General features: G+C 44.9%; 1 protein-coding gene across 5 annotated transcripts in view; it reads right to left on the bottom strand.

The window, feature by feature from the left end:
• The window catches only part of HIVEP3 (HIVEP zinc finger 3), a 447,252-nt gene that overhangs the window by 383,964 nt on the left and 42,632 nt on the right, over positions 1 to 20,656 (bottom strand). The window lies entirely within an intron of this gene.

Raw genomic sequence — 20,656 nt, 5'->3', positions numbered from 1 at the left:
CCAGCCTCAAAAACTCGCACTCACCTGCCGTGGCCAGGTGCAAACTTCACTTCTGCTAGACCCTACTGTGACACCTGTCACAGGGTGCTGTGACTGTAGGGAAGGCAGCAGAGCTGTCAATAATGCTCACCCTGGAATCAAATTGCCTCGGTTCAGGTCAGATCTGTGACTTCCTAGCTCTGTGACTTGGGCCACTTATTTAAACTGTCTTTGCCTCAGTCTCATGTATAACAGGAAACAAATGCTAGAATTCCCCATGTCGTATTTCTGTGAGGATTAAATAAGATGACCCTGTCAAAGTGTAACTTAGCACAATGCCAGGCACATAGTAAGTTCTGGGAACATGTTGCTTATTATACTTGTCAGATGTCTGTCTCCTTTCCCTGGACTTTGCACATCCCCCAGGACAGATTTCTTCTTTATCTCTGTGCCCCCTACCCCATGCTCAGTTTAAAGTGCTTTGTAAATGTTTGAAGGATGAATGAATGATCTGCCAAGACTTGACATATTCTCTTGCTATACATACCTTCATAGTGAGAAATCAAAAAAAGGAGGAGGAAGATGGGGAAAAAGAGTGGAAGAATAAAGGAGATAGAAGGAGAAGGAAAACAGAATGGGAGAAGATATTTGCAAATGACATATCAGATAAAGGGCTAGTATCCAAAATCTATAAAGAACTCATCAAACTCAACACCCAAAGAACAAATAATCCAATCAAGAAATGGGCAGAAGACATGAACAGACATTTTTCCAAAGAAGACATCCAAATGGCCAACAGACACATGAAAAAGTGCTCAATATCGCTCAGCATCAGGGAAATCCAAATCAAAACCTCAATGAGATACCACCTCACACCAGTCAGAATGGCTAAAATTAACAAGTCAGGAAATGACAGATGTTGGCGGGGATGCAGAGAAAGGGGAACCCTCCTACACTGTTGGTGGGAATGCAAGCTGGTGCAGCCACTCTGGAAAACTGTATGGAGGTTCCTCAAAAAGTTGATAATAGAGCTACCATATGATCCAGCAATTGACTACTGGGTATTTACCCCAAAGATACAAAAGTAGGGATCCGAAGGGGTACGTGCACCCCAATGTTTATAGCAGCAATGTCCACAATAGCCAAACTGTGGAAAGAGCCAAGATGTCCATCGACAGATGAATGGATAAAGAAGATGTGGTATATATATACAATGGAATATTATGCAGCCATCAAAAGGAATGAGATCTTGCCATTTGCAACGACGTGGATGGAACTGGAGGGTATTATGCTGAGTGAAATAAGTCAAAAAGAGAAAGACATGTATCATATGATCTCACTGATATGAGGAATTCTTAATCGCAGGAATCAAACTGAGGGTTGTTGGAGTGGGGGGTGGGGTGGGAGGAATGGGGTGACTGGGTGATAGACACTGGGGAGGGTATGTGCTCTGGTAAGCGCTGTGAATTGTGCAAGACTGTTGTATCTCAGATCTGTACCTCTGAAACAAATAATGCAATATATGTTAAGAAAAAAAAAAAGAAGAAGAAGAAGGTAGCGGGAGGGGAAGAATGAAGCGGGGGAAATCGGAGGGGTAGACGAACCATGAGAGACGATGGACTCTGAAAAACAAACTGAGGGTTCTAGAGGGGTGGGAGGTGGGAGGATGGGTTGGCCTGGTGGTGGGTATTGAGGAGGGCACATTCTGCATGGAGCACTGGGTGTTATGCACAAACAATGAATCATGGAACACTTCATCTAAAACTAATGATGTAATGTATGGGGATTAACATAAGAATAAAAAAAAAAAGAAGGAGAAGGAAAGAAGAGGAAGCAGAGGAGGAGGAAGAAGAGACTGGTAATGAATTGCCATTATTAATAATGGTATTTGACACTTGTGTGCACAGAAAACAGGCATCAATCACAGTATCCCCGCCTGCAACGTCCTCTCCTGCTGCTAAGTCTTTGCAGTCCAGGAAAATGTTGGTCCTTGCACTTGATGCAAAGCTCAACATTACATTCTGGCCCCTGGGATAAGTGAGCTGTGTAACAGCGTCACTGCCCAGAGACAGTTCCTGAGAGAGGACCCTCAGAAAGACCCCCTGGGAGACAAGGACTGCACAGGGCCTACCCAGGACAATCCAGATCATCTGAGGTGGAAGAATGTATGGTGGGCATCGTCTCGTCCTCAAATTCTCCAGAACAGATGTAGCACTGGATGTGAGGAATATGTAAAGGCTCCCCTGCAGCCCAAGCATCTTGGTAAAACCTGTTTCTACTGACTCCAGATATACCGGCTCCTACTTCTATTCTAGAGTCAGTGATAATTCCCAAAGAATTCATTAGTGGTTTCTAGCACACACAAAAGTACAGAAAGCCTTTGTTTTGCTGATTAGGGAAGCTACATAAATTTTTAACTGATTATTAAGAAATAAATGCCAGCCTTTGCAGAAAAACACATTTTTCTCTGTCTCTGAATACCAAGGAGGCCTTTGGGGCCCTCACCTCGGGATAGGCCTGGTGGTTTCACCCCAGCCGTGGGGGCCGGCTCCACCCCCGCAGCTGTTTCCAAGGGCAGTTCACTCGTCAGCAGAGGCCCCAAGTCTCTGAGCGGGGGGTCATGGCCCTCATGAGTCAAATCCCACACAGAGAACACATGCCTTCCTAGTGGCTGGCAACACCACTGGCTTGCAGATTTGGGCAAAGCAATTAAACCATGAACTTGGAAATCAGTCAGGCCTGAGTTTGAATTCCAGCTCCAGTGCTTATTAGCTATGTGGCCTAAGGTAAGTTGCTCATCCCTCTAAATCTGACTTTCCTCATTTGTGAAATGGGAATAATAATAGCATCTACCCCTCAGGGCTGTGCTAAGGATTAAATACACAAAAGGGGGAAGAAGGAAAATGTGCAGATAATGCCCAAAAAGGAGTCAGGATAGTACTTGGTACACACAAGTCATGCTCAGTACATGATAGCTATTATGACTGTTATTTAGGGATCACTCTCTCAGCTTCCAGATTTGGTTCTGTAGCATTTCCACTGAGAGAGAAAGTCAAAGCTGAGGCTGAGGATGCTGAACTGAAAATTATAATAACAGCTAACCTTTAGGAGCATTTTCCAGGCACTGTATAGGTGGTATTTACACATTTTATCCAGTTAATACTCACAACATATGGGCCGCATACTATCATGATCCTCATTTTAGAGAGGGGTGTATAAGGCCCAAAGAAGTAAAATCACTTACCTTGGGGAGGGGGTGAGGAAGGAAAGAAATAGGTTGGTGGACTGGGGAGTGGGGCGGGGGGGGGGTTGGGGGAGGGGAGCACAGGGGTGGGGGGGGGGGAGGAGGTGGTTCTGGAAAAATGGAGGAAGAAAGGAAAGGAAATAGTAGGTGTCTCTGTGGGTTATGAATTGGTTCCCTTTAATGTTCTTTCAGAGACAAAAGTTATGGTCGGAATTCCTTTTTAATTAGCAGCTCCATTGTTGTTATGAGACCACCGAAGTTCACAGGGCATAGTTAAATAGGAGGGAAGCATTTTCACCAGAATTGTAAGCTGGTCTCCTCCAAGAGCAGAAACTCTTATTAAAACCTGCCACGGCGAATGACCTCACTGCAGTAAGTATGGTGGTCTGCACTGCAGGGCACATCCCTAGCCGGGGAGAAGAGCTCACGGAGGCCTCCAAAGATCCCGCTACACTTAACCACAGTGATCCACCCCCAGGTTCCTCCCGGGGCACAGCTCCCTTTTGTTCTTTCCCTTTTCTCCCCTCTCTTTAATAATGAACGTGTGACTCAGAGGTTTAATGAGTTACCAGGAGAAGTTAACCAGAAGGGAAGCCCATTGAGTAAAGGCATAATTAAAACTGTGAATGGACAGTGGAATACAATCATTGCAGGAGATGGGAGCACACAGGAATGACTCAGGGGTTAGGGTGCTTAGAAAAGGGCCTCTGGGGCTTAAATTATTTCTGGAGATGATCTGAAAATTGAAGGAAAATACTGGAACCCTTCCACAGTCAGAAGTGATAGGCTGCCCAGACCTCTCCTTTCCCTCCCCTGATTGATCTAGACTGGTAGCCAGGACTCACTCCCAGCAGAAGCTGAACAACAGCTAAGGCTGAATTCATCAAGGGACTCATTACCCTTTTGGTGCTAACACCACCAGGCTTTAATGTCAGTTACTTCCCCGATGTAGATAAGTTTCCTGCAGGAAATTATAACAGGAGAAGGTGAAAAGCAAAGGCAGCATCACCCTGGATTTTCACTCTTTAGCCCAAACCCAGAAATATTTTGCTTGGCTGGCGAGAGACAGTAAGGAAGACAAGCATGCACTGCCTTCAGGGGAGGGAGGCTGGGCTGTTATGGTTCATAGAAGTCCACACGCCAACCTGCAGCCGATTACCCATGTGTGTATGATCAGAATTAGAAAGGAAACAGTACGGGAGGCTGTGAGTTCTTAGGAGAAATGCAGGATGATCCTAATCAAGAAATACAAACACTCCCTGGGTCAGGATCTCTGTAAAACAACAGCAAGAGAAAGGACACTCTGCCAGGGAACCCATTCTGGGAGTTTCCATAACTGCAGCCACTCCAGGTCAGCCATGCTAATGGACCAGCAGTACAAATTTATGCCAAATATCAATTGTCTTGGTTCCATACAAGTGTGCTTCCTGCTTGAAGAGGACCAAGGCTATCTCACCTCTCCCCTTAGAATATAGAAGCGATTGCTTTGGCAATGTGGAGGGACATAAACAACTCCAGGGTATTTCCACTAGTGGAAACAGAAAGAGGTAGGGCCCAAACGTTATGGATGGAGTTTGAAATCCATTTTTAATTTTTGTTGAATATAAGCGTATGCAAGTTTTGAACAGCCCTAGAAACAAATTATGCAAGTGACACTATGAACCATGAAGGAGAGGGAACTGACAGGTTCTTCTGCTTTGGGGTCTTATTCAGATACATAAATTCTCCAAACTCCTTTCTCTGCGCTCCAGGCTGATGAGGAGTGAATAACTTGGGTGGTCTAAAAAATCTTACAAGCAGTGGGGAAGGGCCCTAAATTTTCTTTTAGTCAAAATGGTATGTTTATTTTATAACAGAAATATATACCTGCACAATTTGAAAGGAAAATTAATATATGAAATTAGTTATACTAGCATAAAAGGATTCAGTGATTTATTTTTCATCTTTGCTCAATAAAACAAGGAGAATTATTTCTGTTTTTACGATACTTTCTAAAAATCTACCTCCCATTAATCTGTAAGCCACTACAAACAAAATTAACTGCCCTGTGTCCTAAGAAAACTTAAACTTTTGCCAGAATAAGTAGAAGCACATTTTGTCAAATAAAGGGGAATCAATCCAAAATTGTTATCCAATCCCCAACAGTTTTTGATTCCCTAAGACACTGCTAAACATGTAGGTATGAGCTTTTCATCAATAGTTGTCAATAAATATAAACAAATTCAGCCCAGCCTTAGTCTGATACAGTCGAACAGAGTGTGGGCTCTGGAGCCAAGCCACCTAGGGTCAGGTCCTGGCTCCCACATATACAGCTCAGGCAAGTGAATTAACTTCTCTGAGCTAATGACGTCCTTAATATTCCATTCAATGCAAAGGCACCTGGGAGAACTCCATCATCCAAGGACAAACTGGGCAGAAGAGAGAAAAAGTTCAAAATGCAATGATCCCTATTGTCCAGATTAGACACAGAAAGAAAACTCAGAATTCCAGTGGAGGAGGAGGATTTCAGAAAGGTTTGTTCATGGTCCAGATCTATTCTTAGCTAAGGAATAAGATGAATACCTAAAAGGTTATAATGCAATGCAAAAGCCTCCCAGATTTTTGCCAGCTCAGTGTGAATCACTCCCTGAGTCAGGACAGGACAAGGCACCCGCTCCTGCCCTTGAACAGTACGGTTACCTGAGTCAGAGCCTATTTTGAAAAGCTAAAACTGATCTATATCTGGCATTCCAAGGGCAAGCCAATTTACCCACATGCAATCGACCACAGGTGAGTTCTTCTTCTATTCATAGATATCCTAGAAATAGGTCTGAAAACACAGAAGAGGCCCCGTGGTGCTGCAGGAATGGCAAATAGAAACTCCCAGAACCGCCACTTACTAGCTCTGAGCCCTTGAAAAAAATGTTAACCCCTCTGAACTTACCATTTCTCGTCTGTAGAATGGGTGGCATAGAAGAGTGCCAGTTTTGAGGGGTGGCCAGAGTAAGAATGGACTGCAGCTGGCTCATAAAGGGAGCAGCCAAAAGGACAGGACAGAGGCCACACACGGGCCCAACACCGCGGCCCCTCACACCCCATGGCTTCTCCAGCTTCTGTGGCCGCAAAGGCCACTACTGAACCCCCAACATGGTACATCCATAGAGGAGACCAATGGGCTAGCTGGTGATGAGTTGACTCCCTTCCACCCTATAAAGAGCAGTATTTCATCCTGATTAGGAGTGACAAATATTTGGGGTGTGGATCGATCTATCTTTCTTGCCCGTGGGCCTCAGCTACCAGGACTCACAAAGTCTTCGCTTGACTGCTCCTGCTGAAATTCTAATCCTGCATAAATTCACTTTGGACAAAGAAATCCATTTTGCAGCAAAGAAGGTGCCCATGGGCACATGACTGTGCAAGCCACTGGTCCTACTACTTAGCACACCACTCAGACGCACTGGCTTGACAGAACATTGGAAGGATCTCTTGAAAACACGGCTAAGGTGCACATGTAGATGGAACACCCTACACGGGTGAAACGCTATCCTCTGGGAAGCGGCATATACTCCTGATGTAAAATCAAGAGCCTTTATCTGAGGCTCACTCCCAATAAACAGAATACATACATCTGGGAACAAAGCGGGCTGGGGGCCTGGGAGTGGCCTCACTCACTATTACTCCCAGTGTCACTGGAGAAATTTGTGTTTCCTATACTTGATACGTTAGGCTCTGTAGGGCTAGAGATGCTTCCATCACAGGACACGGTTTCTGCTACAGTTAAAGCTACAGCTGCTGCCTGCCTAGTTACGGTAAGCTCCGCATCCCATAGCAGGCAAAGAAGTAGAGCTGTCTTACTGGCAAGTGGGTTTGACCATGATCATCACGAGGAATTAGGGGTACTGCCACGTAATGGACAGGGAGGAATACAGATGACATATGATAGGTATGACAGGTGATCCTCTGGGGTGTGTCTTGGTATTTCAATGCCCAGTTTTAACTGTAAATTGGCAAATGCAACCACCACAGCCTGATAAGGACATGGTAACCAGAGGACTCAGACCCTTTAGGCATGCAAGTCTGGCTCACTCCAACAGGTTAGCCACCTTGATTAGCAGAAGTGTGAGCCAAGGAAGGGGATTCTAGAAAGAGCAGCCAACAAAGAAGAGGATGAGTATCAGTTATGGCCTCAGGACCAGTTGCAACAGTGGGACTAGTTTGTCCCATTAACCCCAAAATTCTGACCAAGAAGAATCCCAGAGAAGTTGTGGGAGGATGAAGTAAGTTGAAAGTGAGAAGTAAGTGGATCTGAGTGGTACAGGGGGCGGACTGTAGCGGATGCTCTTGGCCATCCCACTAGGATCCCCATTGACCAGGCAGGTCAGGTGTCCCCCTCCTCCTCCTGCTGCTGTGGGTGGGGGCTGCTAGGGCTCACGCCTGCACTCTTCTCTGGAGTGTTCCTCTTAGCTCACGGGAACGGCCTTATCTAGAGACACCTCTCCCACCTCCCCCCGGGGATACCTGTAACCCGCTGATGCAGGGGAATGAAAGTGGAACCCCCTCGCCTCAAGGCAGGAAAGCCTTTGTGGTATTCACAATCTTGAGTTCCATATGGGATTAAGTGGTCTTCATCTGCTCGGGCTGCTGTAACAACATCCCATAGACTGGGTAGCCTGTAAACAACAGAAGTGTATTTCTCCCAGTTCTGGAAGTCTGAGATCAGGGTGCCCGCACTGGAGCTCTGATGAGAACTCTCTTCTGAGTCACAGACTGCTGCTATCTTCTTGGATCCTTGCGGGATCTCTCCGGGGCCTCTTTTATAAGGGCATATTCTCATTCATGAGGGCTCCATCCTGATGATTTAATTACCTCCCAAAGGCCCCACCTCCTAACAGAATCATATGAAGGGTTAGAATTTCAACATATGAATTTTGAGGGGGACACAAACATTCAGTGCGTAACACTGGCTGAAGCCAGGCTTCTAAGACCACTTCTTTACCTAGTTTCTCTCTGGCTCGTACTGCTTCTCTTACTCCATTAGGGGTTTTCCATAAAAGCAATCCCCCAATCAATGAATATTTTGCACATACTCCCATCTGAGCCATGTTTCTAAGCACCCAACTTAATCCACTTACCCAGGATACATTTTTACGCAGCCACTGTGTTTACAACCCCATATAACATGATCAAGGTATGATAGCTTGAGTTTTTGTTTAGCAAATATCCACTCTCCTCCCCTTCCACCATGGGCAGAAAATCCTCCCATGCCCCACTGCCACGGATTGTATTTTTCAAAAACGGCTGTCCCACTATCTCCCATCCCTCGCACACTTCTCACAGTGTGACCTGAACACCCCTCCCACAGAGTGTTGGGATCAGCGTCTCCTCCCCCTTGAAAGTGGTTTTTGCGACTGTTTCAATCAAAAAGAATGGCAGAAGTGACGCTATGTGATTTCCAAAGCTGGTCATAAAGACAATGTAGCTTCCACATGGTTCTCTGAAACAACTATCATAGTTCTAAACCACCTTGTATGCAGTCTGACAGCCCTACAGCCACCATGCTGAGTGAAAGCCCAAGCTAGCCCGCACAGAGCGACCGCTGGAGAAGTGAGAGAAGAGTGGAGAAGCCTGGAAACACCGGTCAGCCTCCTGCTATACCAGCTCCAGTCATCACCTGACCTGAGGCAGGCCTGCCCATCTGAGCCCTTCCTGAACACCTGACCCAGAGACACCGTGAGAGACAAGAAAATAACTGCTATTGTCTTAAGCCACGAAGTTTCGGGGAAACTTCTTTCCTACCAGTGGTAACCAGGACATCTACTGTGATGTTGAGCTTTCCCAGTGGAATCTGTATCTTGTACTTTTGCCATCACCATGAGAAGAGCATGTCTTAGGTATAAGCATGCCACTCATACAGGAAAAGTGAAAGATGTGTGTAGTAAGAAAACCTGCAACCAGCCCAGATCAGCAAACCTTCGACAAACTGACTTGCAAGATGCACAAATGAGAAATAAACACTTATAGCTGCATGCCACCGACATTTTGTAGGATTTTTGTCGTTGTTATGTAGCATTATGGCAATAACTGACCCAAAAGGAAAGATGAAAGCATTCCCTGTTCCCAAGGATAGGATACTTCATAATTTGTAATTAAGGAGGCTTTATGATTATTATCAATAAAAATCATGAAAAGAGCAGCATTATCCAATAACATCTTTATCCTGAAATTTTAATATTCTTCTCCTTTCTTAAGCCCAATTAGTGATACTGTTCCTTTTTCTGAGGCCCTAAAGGCATATGACAAATGACCTCATGGGCTTTAATTAATCAGCCTCTACAGAATGAAATGTTGTCACGTGCCTTGCATGACTCAAAAAAAAAAAAAAAAAAGACAATGGATAGATAGAAAATCTTCCCAGCAACCATCAGCTAGAATGAGAAGCACCGAAAGCCAAGAATTAGTTTATAAGTCCCTTGGGATAAGAGATGAAGAATCCCACCAAAAAGGGAATGGGTAGTAATCCATCCAAGCAGTGTATTAGGGTTATAAGTAAAAAGGTATCAAGAGATTCATTTAAGCCAGGAATATAGAAAATAAACTTCAATCCAAAAGAATAAAGACAACAGATATTTACCCACAGACCCTGAGGACCACAGTGAGAAACCAAGAAAAAAGACAGAAGGAGCCAGGGCCCAGTTTTCCAGATCCAACCAAACCTCAAGCCCAGGCCTTATTCAGGGTTGGTCTTGGCCAAAAGGGCTGGGCTTCCCTGGGTCCAATGATCCAAATGAATGTCTGAAAATAATTGATAGTATACAAGGAGTAATTATTACCCAGTGCCTTTTTTAAATTGATTGGGGAAAGGAAATTTCATACCACATTACTCGATATCATATTTTGATTTTAAATGTTAATCTCACACAACACTTGTCATTTGTGAAAACTGCAGTTACTAAGTACCCCCTGGGGCTTCACTAGATACTGAGTATATGAAAGTTATACATCTTTCTCTGGGCCATAAGTAGGACCAGATGGGATACTGGAAATCTTACTCATCCTCAAATGGCCTTAGGGAGACTGATGAGTCTATATTCAAACTTATTTCATCACACCAACCAGAGTGGCAAAGGTATTAAGAATATCAAAGCCTCTTAGAAAGACAATCTTGAAAATCTCCTAAGAAGAAGATGAACTTGAGTCTGGCCTAATCAAACCAAGCATTTTATTACTATTACCCTAGACACTGAAGCACACAAAACCCACTGTTGAAGGATTTCTCAACAACAGCACAGTGACATGTTTTTTTGTTTTTTTGTTTTTTTGTTTTTAAAGATTTTATTTATTTATTTGAGAGAGAGAATGAAAGAGAGAGAGAGCATGAGAGGGGGAGGGTCAGAGGGAGAAGCAGACTCCCTGCCGAGCAGGGAGCCCGATGCGGGACTCGATCCCGGGACTCCAGGATCATGACCTGAGCCGAAGGCAGTCGCTTAACCAACTGAGCCACCCAGGCGCCCAGCACAGTGACATGTTAAGCCAGATAACTCTTCACTGTGGGGACCTGTCCCGAGCACTGCAAGATGTTTATTTAGCAGCATCCCTGGCAGGTACCATCGAGATGCCAGGAGTACCCTGCCATCACCACCTCCATCATCACAACCAAAAACATCTCCAAAAACATTGCCAAATGTTCCCTGGGTGGCAAAATCACTCTCAGTTGATAACCAATGCATTAATGTGGTTTAGTCTTAAAGGGCCAGTTCCTAAAGGATGAAAGAGAAACAAACAAACAAAACAAACTCTTTGAGAAACAAAAGCCAATGTGACAAGGTTATATTACATCAGTGGTTCTCAGACTTTTTTCCTACCTGACAGATTCAAGTTCACAAGCATGGTACTGCTATGGACATATTCGGATTCCAACATAATAGGACTATAGGTTAAGTGAAAAACTTCACCAGTTTATTCTGACCCAAGAAAGAATATTAAAGTGCATGTGAGTGAAAATGATGGATTATTGTTATGGACTGAATGGTGGTCCCCTCCCCCCACCAAAAGAAAGATATGGTGAAGTCCTAACCTCTAGTACCTCATAACGCGACCTTATTTGGAAATAAAGTCTTTGGGAATGTAGTCAAGTTAAGTTAAGGTCATCGGGGTAGAGCCTAATCCAATACAGCTGACATCTTCATAAAAAGGAGACATTTGGAGGCACCTGGGTGGCTCAGTCGGTTAAATGTCTGACTCTTGATTTCGGCTCAGGTCATAATCTCAGGGTCCTGAGATAAAGCCCCATGTCAGGCTCCACACTGGGCATAGAGACTGCTTAAGATTCTCTCTCTCCCTCTCCCTCTCCATTTCCCCCCTTCACATGGGCTCTCACTCGCTCTCTCTTTTAAAAAATAAAAATAAAAAAGGAGACATTTGGACATAGACACAGACATGCACAGAGGGAGGGCTGTGTGAAGAATGGAGCAATGTTGCCACAAGCCAAGTAACATATGGAGCTACCAGAAGCTGGAAAAGACAAGGAAGTATCCTCTTCTATAGACTTTAGAGGGAGTGTGGCCCTCTGGACACTTTGATTTTGGGCTGTTAGCTTCTAGAACTATGAGACAATAAATTTCTCTTCTGGGCCACCCGATTTGTGGTACCTTACTATAGCAGCCCTAGGAAACTAATAAATCTATATTAGTTCTAGGAAAAATTATTAAATTCATTTTATTTTTAACAACTAGTGAGTTCCAGGGCCCCTGGGTGGCTCAGTCAGTTAAGTGTCTGACTCTTGGTTTTGGCTCAGATCATGATCTCAGGGTTGTGAGATCGAGCCCTGTGTAGGGCTCTGTGCTGGGCGTGGAGTCTGCTTAAGATTCTCCCTCTCCCCTCCCTCTGTCTCTCCCCCCACTTCCCCACTTAACACTCTCTCTCTCTCAAAAAAAAAAAAAAAAATCCCAAATACCAAATTAGTAGGTTCCATACCAAAACCTGCATACAGATGTTTATAGCAGCTTTATTCATAACTGCCAAAACCTGAAAATAATCAAAATGTCCCTCAGTAAGTAAATGGATAAACTGTGGGACATCCAGACAACAGAATTCTATAGAATATTAAAAAGAAATGTTACAAAAAGACATGGAAGAATATTAAATGCATATTACTAAGGGAAAGAAGCCAATATATAAAGGCTGTATACAGTATGATTCCAATATTCTGGAAAAGGCAAACTTTGGAGATAGTAGGAAGATCAGTGTTCACCTGGAGTGGAGGGAGGGGAGATGAATAGGCAGAGCACACAGGATTTTCAGGGTAGTGAAAATACTCTGTATGATATCATAATGATGGATACATGTCATCGTACATTTGCCCAAACCCACAGAATGTACAACCCCAAGAGCAAACTCTATGGTAAACTACTGTAGTTTGGGTGATTATACATGTAGATTCATCCTTGGTAACAAACGTACCACTCTGGTGAGAGATACTGATAACGGGAACAGGGATATATGGGAAATCTCTGTACCTTCCTCTCAATTTTATTGTAAACCTAAAACAGCTCTTAAAAAAAAAAAAAAAAAAAAAAAAAAAAAACCCAGTCTTTAAAAAAAGCAGTAACCTGAAAACATCCATGTTTTACTAACTAGTAAATTACTTATAATATAATCACAGCTGATCCAAGGCACGAATGTATCACAACACAACAGTGAAAACTACCACAGCATAGGATGTTCTGCATTGTGCCTCTGAAAAATTGGAGGTAGAACTTTTAAAAGTTATTCATTTGGACCACATTAGTTTGGAATCAATAAAAATGGATACAAGGTAGTCCAACTACAAATGGCTCATCACTTCCTACAGGGCAAAATCCGAACTCTTTAAGCAGAGCATGGAAGCCCTTTACAACCTGGTCACAGCCCTTCTCCCAGACTCATCTTTGCCAAATCTTATCACACCTGTCCTGTTCCATGTGGAGCTGATCCAATGCCTCGCATTCTTTTTCTTGTCAAGGCATACACAGAAAATGATCATGTTTGAGGGTACACCAGGGTAAAGAGACAAAGATCAGCAAATTGGCAAACCTGCACCTATTTAAGGCACCCCGGAATACCACAGCACCCCATACCACTGGGAAGTTCTGCTCTAATTCACCATGATCCTTCTTGCCTTTGTTTTCACATGAGAAAGCCCTACCTCTTAAGTTCACCACTCCTCTACCTCTAAGCTGCTGTTTATCCTTCAAAACCCAGCTCACTTACCATGTTGTCTGTGATACATTTCCCACCTCTATTCTGCTATACTCACACTGCACCCAGTACTGAGATCTGTGTCGTGGCCCTTGCCATCATGCTGGATTGCCATTGCAGCAGCCACACCTAGAATGTGATCTCGGGGAGGGGGGGGGCAAAGAGGGGGTCCAGGGACTACTAGGGACAAAATAAGTCTACACCGACTCAACAGATATTTATTGGCTTCCTATTAGAGACAAAGCATTGGACCAGTTGTAAGGATTCAAGGGTGACCAAGGACAGGGAGGGTCTCTGGCCTCCTGGAGCTCACAGGCTAGTGGGACTAATGGACATTAAACCACAACTCACACAATTCATTATTTAATTACAATGGTGGGGCATGTCTCAAAAGAAAAATACAGGCATCAATGAATGTATATAGCAAGTGGACCTGATCTATTTTGAGAGTCAGGGAAAGCTGACTTCAAGGGATGGCACATAACAGATAAGCTCTGAAAGATAAATAGGAATCAACTAGGTGAAGGGTTGAATGTGTGTTAAAGAAGCATTCCATGTTCCAAACCAAGCATTCTGGTATGACATCACATCCATAGGATCTGAACCTAGGCAGATCCCAAGTAAATATTTATTGAATTAATTTATTTTTAATTTTTGAGTACCTTAACCACTTTGTCCCTAAATGAGTTCCTCCAAAAAATTATTATCTTAGAAATCCTTTTCAATAATTCAAATGTACAAATATTTATTGAAACATCATTATATGCAAGTGTCTAAATGCTCAAGGCAAAACAAGACTTTTCCAGGTGAAGGAGACAGAAGAAAGTGTTTTTTTTGTTTTGTTTTGTTTTGTTTTTATTAAAGATTTTATTCATTTATCTGAGAGAGAGAGAGAGCACACATGAGAGGGGGGAGGGTCAGAGGGAGAAGCGGACTCCCCGCCGAGCAGGGAGCCCGATGCGGGACTCGATCCCAGGACTCCAGAATCATGACCTGAGCCGAAGGCAGTCGCTTAACCAACTGAGCCACCCAGGCGCCCCCAGAAGAAAGTGTTTTAAGCAAAGTAGAAACCACAGGAAAATCATGGAGGCAAGAGAGCACACAGTGTGGTCTGGAAAGAGTGTGGAATTTAGTTCAAAAGAAGTATGAGGCCTTAGTAAGGGATAAAGAGATTGGGGTATTAGTTATCAATTGCTGAATAAGAAATTATCCCCAAAGCTGAGAGGTTGCAACAACACACATTTATTATGTCACAGTTTCTGTGGGTCAGGAAACTAGGCAAGGCTTAGCTGAGTCTCCTTTACTAGCTTCAGGGTCTCTCACAGACGGCAATCAAGATATCTTCTGGGGCCATAGTCATCTCAAGGCTCAACTGAAGCAGTAACTGCTTCCAAGATCATCCATTGGTTGTCCGCACTCACAAGATTCAGTTCCTTGTGGACTACTGGACTGAAAGACTCAGTTCCCTGCTGGCTGTTGGCCAGAGGCCATACTCAGTTTCTTGCCATGTGGGCCTCTGTAGCATAGCAGCTGACTTCATAAAAGGCCACATGAGAGAGAGTTTGCTGGCAAAACAGAAGCTATAGTCTTTTGTAACCTAATAATGGAAGGAATATCCCATCACTTTTGCCCTATTCTAGTCACTGGAAGCAAGTCACTAGGTCCAGCTCATACATAAGAAGTAAGAGGAAGTGAAGGTCATTGGGGGTCACCGTATAAGCAAGTCTAACAAGCACCATACCATGTAGAGTCTTGAATGCCAGTGACGGGAACTTGCATTTTACTAGGTAGTAGGATGCCAGTGAAAGTTTGGGGACATAGAAGTAACATGATCAGAGATTCTCCACAGGCAGATCATCTCCATAGATTACACAATGCTGTGCAGGATGGTTTGGAGGCAGAGTGTGATTGGAGTTGGGGAAATCAATTAGGAGGCCAATACTCTAAATAGTGAAGGCCTAAACCACTACCTACTTTTAACATACATCATATATTATAAATACAAGAACCTCATGAGATAATCAAGTCAGCTACTGTCCCCATTTCATAGGTAAGGAAATTAAGGGTTAGAAGTTAAACACCTTGTCAACCAATATTGAAAAGAAGGCCAGAATGCAAAGGAAGAGTTTGATAATACTTGAAAACTGTCAAGTGGGGTTGGGGATGCAGAGGGAGAAGAAAAAGAAGGATTTGTCAAAGCTTCAAGTTTTCCAACAAGGATGAATAGGAAGAATGTGGTTCACAAAAATCAAGAGGCAGGAAGAAGCACTGGTATGGATGTAGGACGAAGGATAATGGAACTTGAAGTCTGTGGCACTGAGGAAACAACCAGGTAGACAAATCAGCATCCCTTGGAAATGGCAATCTGGTGTTGGGGTGGGGGGGAAAGTCCACATGGGAATGTCAGATGAAGCCATGGGAGTGCAAAGAATTTCTAGAAAAGAGAGAAGGAAGAGAGGGCAAGGGTCAAAGTCACGGGACCTGCCACTCCTAGAGAAGTCAGAGTAGGAAGGACAGGAGGCAAAAGTACGGAAGTTAAGAAGAGAATCAAGAGGCCCCAGTTTCAGGAAACCCTGAAAAAGAACATTTCAAGAAAAAGGGGAACACCAGAACCAAATGATACAGTGAGCCTAGAAGATGACAGAGGTCACTGAAAAAGGTCATCCATGCCACTTGAAGGAATTTCCATGGAAAGGAGTGGAAACTAGATTATGGCACAGGAATGAGGGCATGTGAGGTGTGGGGACAGATCAAAAATGAGTATCTTCAAGGAAATGGGTGGCAAAGGCAAGAGTGGCCTAGAGTAGCAGCTTGAGAAGGGGACAGAGGACTGCCCTGGGCAAGAAGAGAACTGAACACGGCTACAGTAGGGGATGGGGATGGGGCGACTGGAAGAAAGACCAAGTACAAGAGAAAAGAAAGGATGATGCCTGCTTGTTGTGTGAGATTCCCACAGGCTCAGGCAAACATAAACATAATGACAGAATTTCGAACTAGGAGTAGAAGTCATCGGGATCTCCTCCTATTCCTGACTCCTCAATTACTGCCACCCACTCTTATGTGCCCATCCCATGAGCACAGGGTTTCCTTCCCTTCCCTTCCCTTCCCTTCCTCGTCTAAACTCCCTCAAGGCCAGCTTGTCAACCTGATAGTTTCAGGGTGCTGTCACACCTGGCCCCAGCTCACCCCTCCAGCCATAACCCTACCCCGCCCCACCCCACCCCTACACATACTGTATCCTCTGGCCATTCTGAACCTTGTTCATTCTTCAAAGATGTGATGCTCTCCCCTCTGGCCCTTGGGGTGTCCTGCATGTTGTGTTCTCTGCTTGGAATACTCTTCTAACACCCTTCTTAACGTGACCCTCTCCTTATTCTTTAGATTTCAGCTGAGATGTAATTTCCTCCAGGAAGCTTTCCTGGTGCCCACGTAATCCCAGAGGACAGTAAACTCTGTGTCGTAATTGCCTATTTATTCATTGGCCTTCTATGGGACCAGAAGCTCTGTGAGAGGAGAGGCTATGCCTATGTTACTTACCACAGCCTCAGTACTAGTTTCTCAGCATTACTGTATTGAAGGGACAGTAGAAGCTCTAGGACATTTGTCATTATCTACACCCAGCCTGCCCTTCAGGACTGAGGCCCACATTGCCACCACTGCTGATGGCTCTCAGCTGACTCCACTTCTAGGCACTGCTCTGGACCACATGGGTTGCCTCCACCACTTTGCTTGGGGCAGTTCTTGTGCCCACTGACTGCTGGATACAGGGCTATAAAGGCTGGTCCTCTTGTCTCTATTCTGAAAGGCCATCTCAGTTCCCGACCCTCCCGTGGGATCAGCTGAAGCTTTCGTTGTGACTACATCACACCTCAGATTCCCCCTCGACCCAGTCCTGCCTTCCTCATTCCCCCACTTCTATTGATCCAGAGGACATTCCTAAATAAACCTCCTGCCTGCAAATCTCCCTGAAACAAGTTGATAAACAGAAATGAATTCTGTCCAAATCACTCTCCAATACAAGGATACCCACTACAATATTTCTAGGTCAGCCTCTAGAACGGTGGCATGTATGGGGTCATAGGGAGATACTGATTGAATGAATCAATGTGGTCATTTGGTCCTTGAATTCTTCTGGTGACCCTCACCACACATGTGGTGAGTGATTGAAGTGACTATATTTCTTTGGAAGTAAGAAAAATCGATCTAAGGAATTTTCATAGTTCCTTCAGCTGGTCTGTTACAATGCATTGATCTGAGCACAGCATAAGTGAATTCCGCTGCTAGCTATTGCTAGAAAGGAAAGCAGATTGCCAGTGCTTGTTTTCAGAGAATGTGTCTTTAGACCAAGATTCTCCAAGCAGGGACCGTGCTGACCAGGAGCCTGGTGCCACGAGTCTAGCTGGAAATCACATACAGAGACTCTGTGATGGCAAATGTCCAGTGAGAATCATGCTTCTGAAAGAGCTGATCCATAAGAAGTTGATGAACCCACAAGGCTATGTTCAGAGATTAAGGGCCCTATTGAGGGCTTACAAAATGGTAAAGGGCACAGAGGACAGTTGAGCAGCCGAGACACACCTGGCCAGCCCTCACGGAAGGGTGAACGTTCCTCCTGCTGGAATGTGAACAGCAGGTACCACACTCGGAATTTTATGTTGAGATCAGTGAATTCAGCCACCTGGTTGATCTTCTCTTTGATCTGCCTTCTAGGTCAACCACCTTCACCTCTGTATCAACAATGCTCTTACCTCTACCCCAGATCGCAGCTATGACCCATGGAGATAAACGTTAAAGGAAGAAGAAGGTCATTTTTTGTGTCCAGACCAAGTGGTGATTGAAAGTGTACCTTTCACCTAAGGATCTCCTAAACACGTTTACAGCGTACTTCATTCATTCCCACCACTCTTCTCTAAGGTGCTATTGTTCCCCTTCCCGAGATGCAGTGACCTAAGGCCCAGAGAAGGCAAGTCACAGGCTTCAGTGAAGCCACTGGATGCCAGAAACCCAACTCGGAAATCCCAACTCTCAGCCTGTCTTGCAGGGCTTACTGTTCCAGAATGCTACACTACCCCCAAAACAGGCAGCTAAAGACCCACTAAACCTCTGGTTGGTGCTCATTCTGTTTCCAAGAATTCACACCTGGGCATGTTACTGCCCCTTTCTTTGCTTCCTCATATAAATAAGATGTCATTTCCACCTCTTGCTCTCTTGAAAGTAAGCAAGTTAACAAAATGTATAGCGACTTAGAAAAGAGTGGTGGGAATAAGTGAATTACACCGTAAACATATTTATTCATAAGCATTTCTTAGAAACCTCAATTCAGGCTATATCTAAAGTTATTTCTCATAGTAATTCAAAACTACTATTATGGACAGAGATTATTGAAGATGTAATTAATTAAATTAAGATGAGAGATTATCCCGGCACAGAGTGGGCCCCTGGTCCAATACAACTGGTGTCCTTACAAAAGGGGGAAATTTGAGCACAGACATGCACACAGGGAGAATGCCATGTGAAGACACAGCTCTGTTGCCACAGGCCAAGAACTACCAGAAATAGGAGGAAGGCCTGGAATTGATCCTTCCCTAGTGCCTTTGGAGGGAGTATGACCCTACCAACACCTTGGTTTTGGACTTCCGACCTCCAGAACTGAGAGACAGGAAAGTTGTGTCGTTCTAAGCTAAGCCGCCGACTCTGTGGCCCTTTGTTACAGCAGCCCTAGCAAACCAATATGACCATAGCACTCAGCGTATCTCCAAGGTCTATGGCTTCCAAACCCCTACAGTGCTCACAGCCTACCTGTTTACAACTACAGGGGAAAGGGAAGAGGAGAGCTGGGTAATGGGAAGAAGGAGTTTGGACATACGGGGTGTGTTAAACTAGGCAGAGTGGGGAGAGAGAAGAGAGAGGGAGAGAACACAAAAACTCAGACAGGGAGCTCAGGACAGGACCTGGCAGGGACAGGATGAGAATGATGACCTTCCACAGCTCCTGCAACTCTACAACGCAGAGGCCACAGCTGCGTCTCCCTTTGTGTGAGTTGCCACCTGCTGTTACCACCAAGTGAGGGAACACAGCCACCCCAGGAGAGGGATGTGACCCCCACATTCCCCCATCGCCCAGCTGCCTTCCTTCCTTCCTCTCTCAGCCTCAGGTGGTCCTGGCCTGCCAGCACGGGGAGGAAGCAGGTGCAGGCAAGGAGGTGAGCCCATCCCTCCTGCAGCTCCCAGGCTGACTGATGCTCCTGCCTGAGCATGAACAGAGGAGGGAGACCAGGCTGTTCCGGAAACACGAGTGACATCAAGCCCATTAATCATAACATTTGCAAATAAAATACAGGTCTCTGAGGTCATGTATTTGTTGAGAACCTACAATGTGGAGAGAATGCATCGTGGGGCGACTAGATGCTGTAAGACTCAAAGCATAAGTGACAAATTCCGTAAATCCTCCTACCACCAAAGGCAAAATCGCGGACTCCCTGCTATGTCTGTCCCATTGTCTGATTCCTCCAGCAATCCGGCTTTCCCTGACCCCGTTTGAGGCAGTACACCCCATGCGGATGCTTTGGCTGTAGAGTCAAATTTTAGAAGCGTGGGAAGATTTGGGGTTATGCACAACATGTAACTGAGGAATAATCACAGGCGGTTTCATGCCATAGACTCAAGGAAGAAACCTCCTCAGACTGTCAATAGGAATGGCTCTGGTATAAAGGAGATAAATAGCTCCGGCTTAAAACTGTGTCTGTCCGTATTTTAATTCCCTTTTTTTTCCGATTAAGACCCAAGTCTATGTCTCAACTCAGCCTTTCAGTAAGGCACAAAGGAGTCTACTAGACTGGGGGTTCTCAACCGTTATGGAGCCCCAAGCTGAGAAATATAACCCCACCCCCGGTCAGCAGCCAGGATTCACCCCAGTGGTGTTATGGACTAAGCTGTATCCCCCCAAAACGCATATGCTGATGTCCTACCCCTAATGTGATTGTATTTGAAGATAGGACCTTGAAAGAGATAACTAAGGTTAGATGAAGCCGTAGGGAATGGGGCCCGAATCCCATAGGAGCGGTGTCCCTGGAAGAAGAAGAAGAGCAGATACCAGGGAGACACGTGCACAAAGGGAAGGCCGGATGAGGGCACAAAGAGGGCTGTCTGCAAGCCAAGGAGAGAGGCCTCCGGAGAGACCAAACTTCCTAGCACCTTGATCTTAGACCTCCAGCAGCAG

The sequence above is a fragment of the Mirounga leonina genome, unplaced genomic scaffold (genome assembly GCF_011800145.1).
Source record: "Mirounga leonina isolate KUSES-001 unplaced genomic scaffold, KU_Mleo_1.0 Mir_173, whole genome shotgun sequence".
Classification (NCBI taxonomy): domain Eukaryota; kingdom Metazoa; phylum Chordata; class Mammalia; order Carnivora; family Phocidae; genus Mirounga; species Mirounga leonina.
This window is presented reverse-complemented; position numbering and strand designations above follow the sequence as displayed.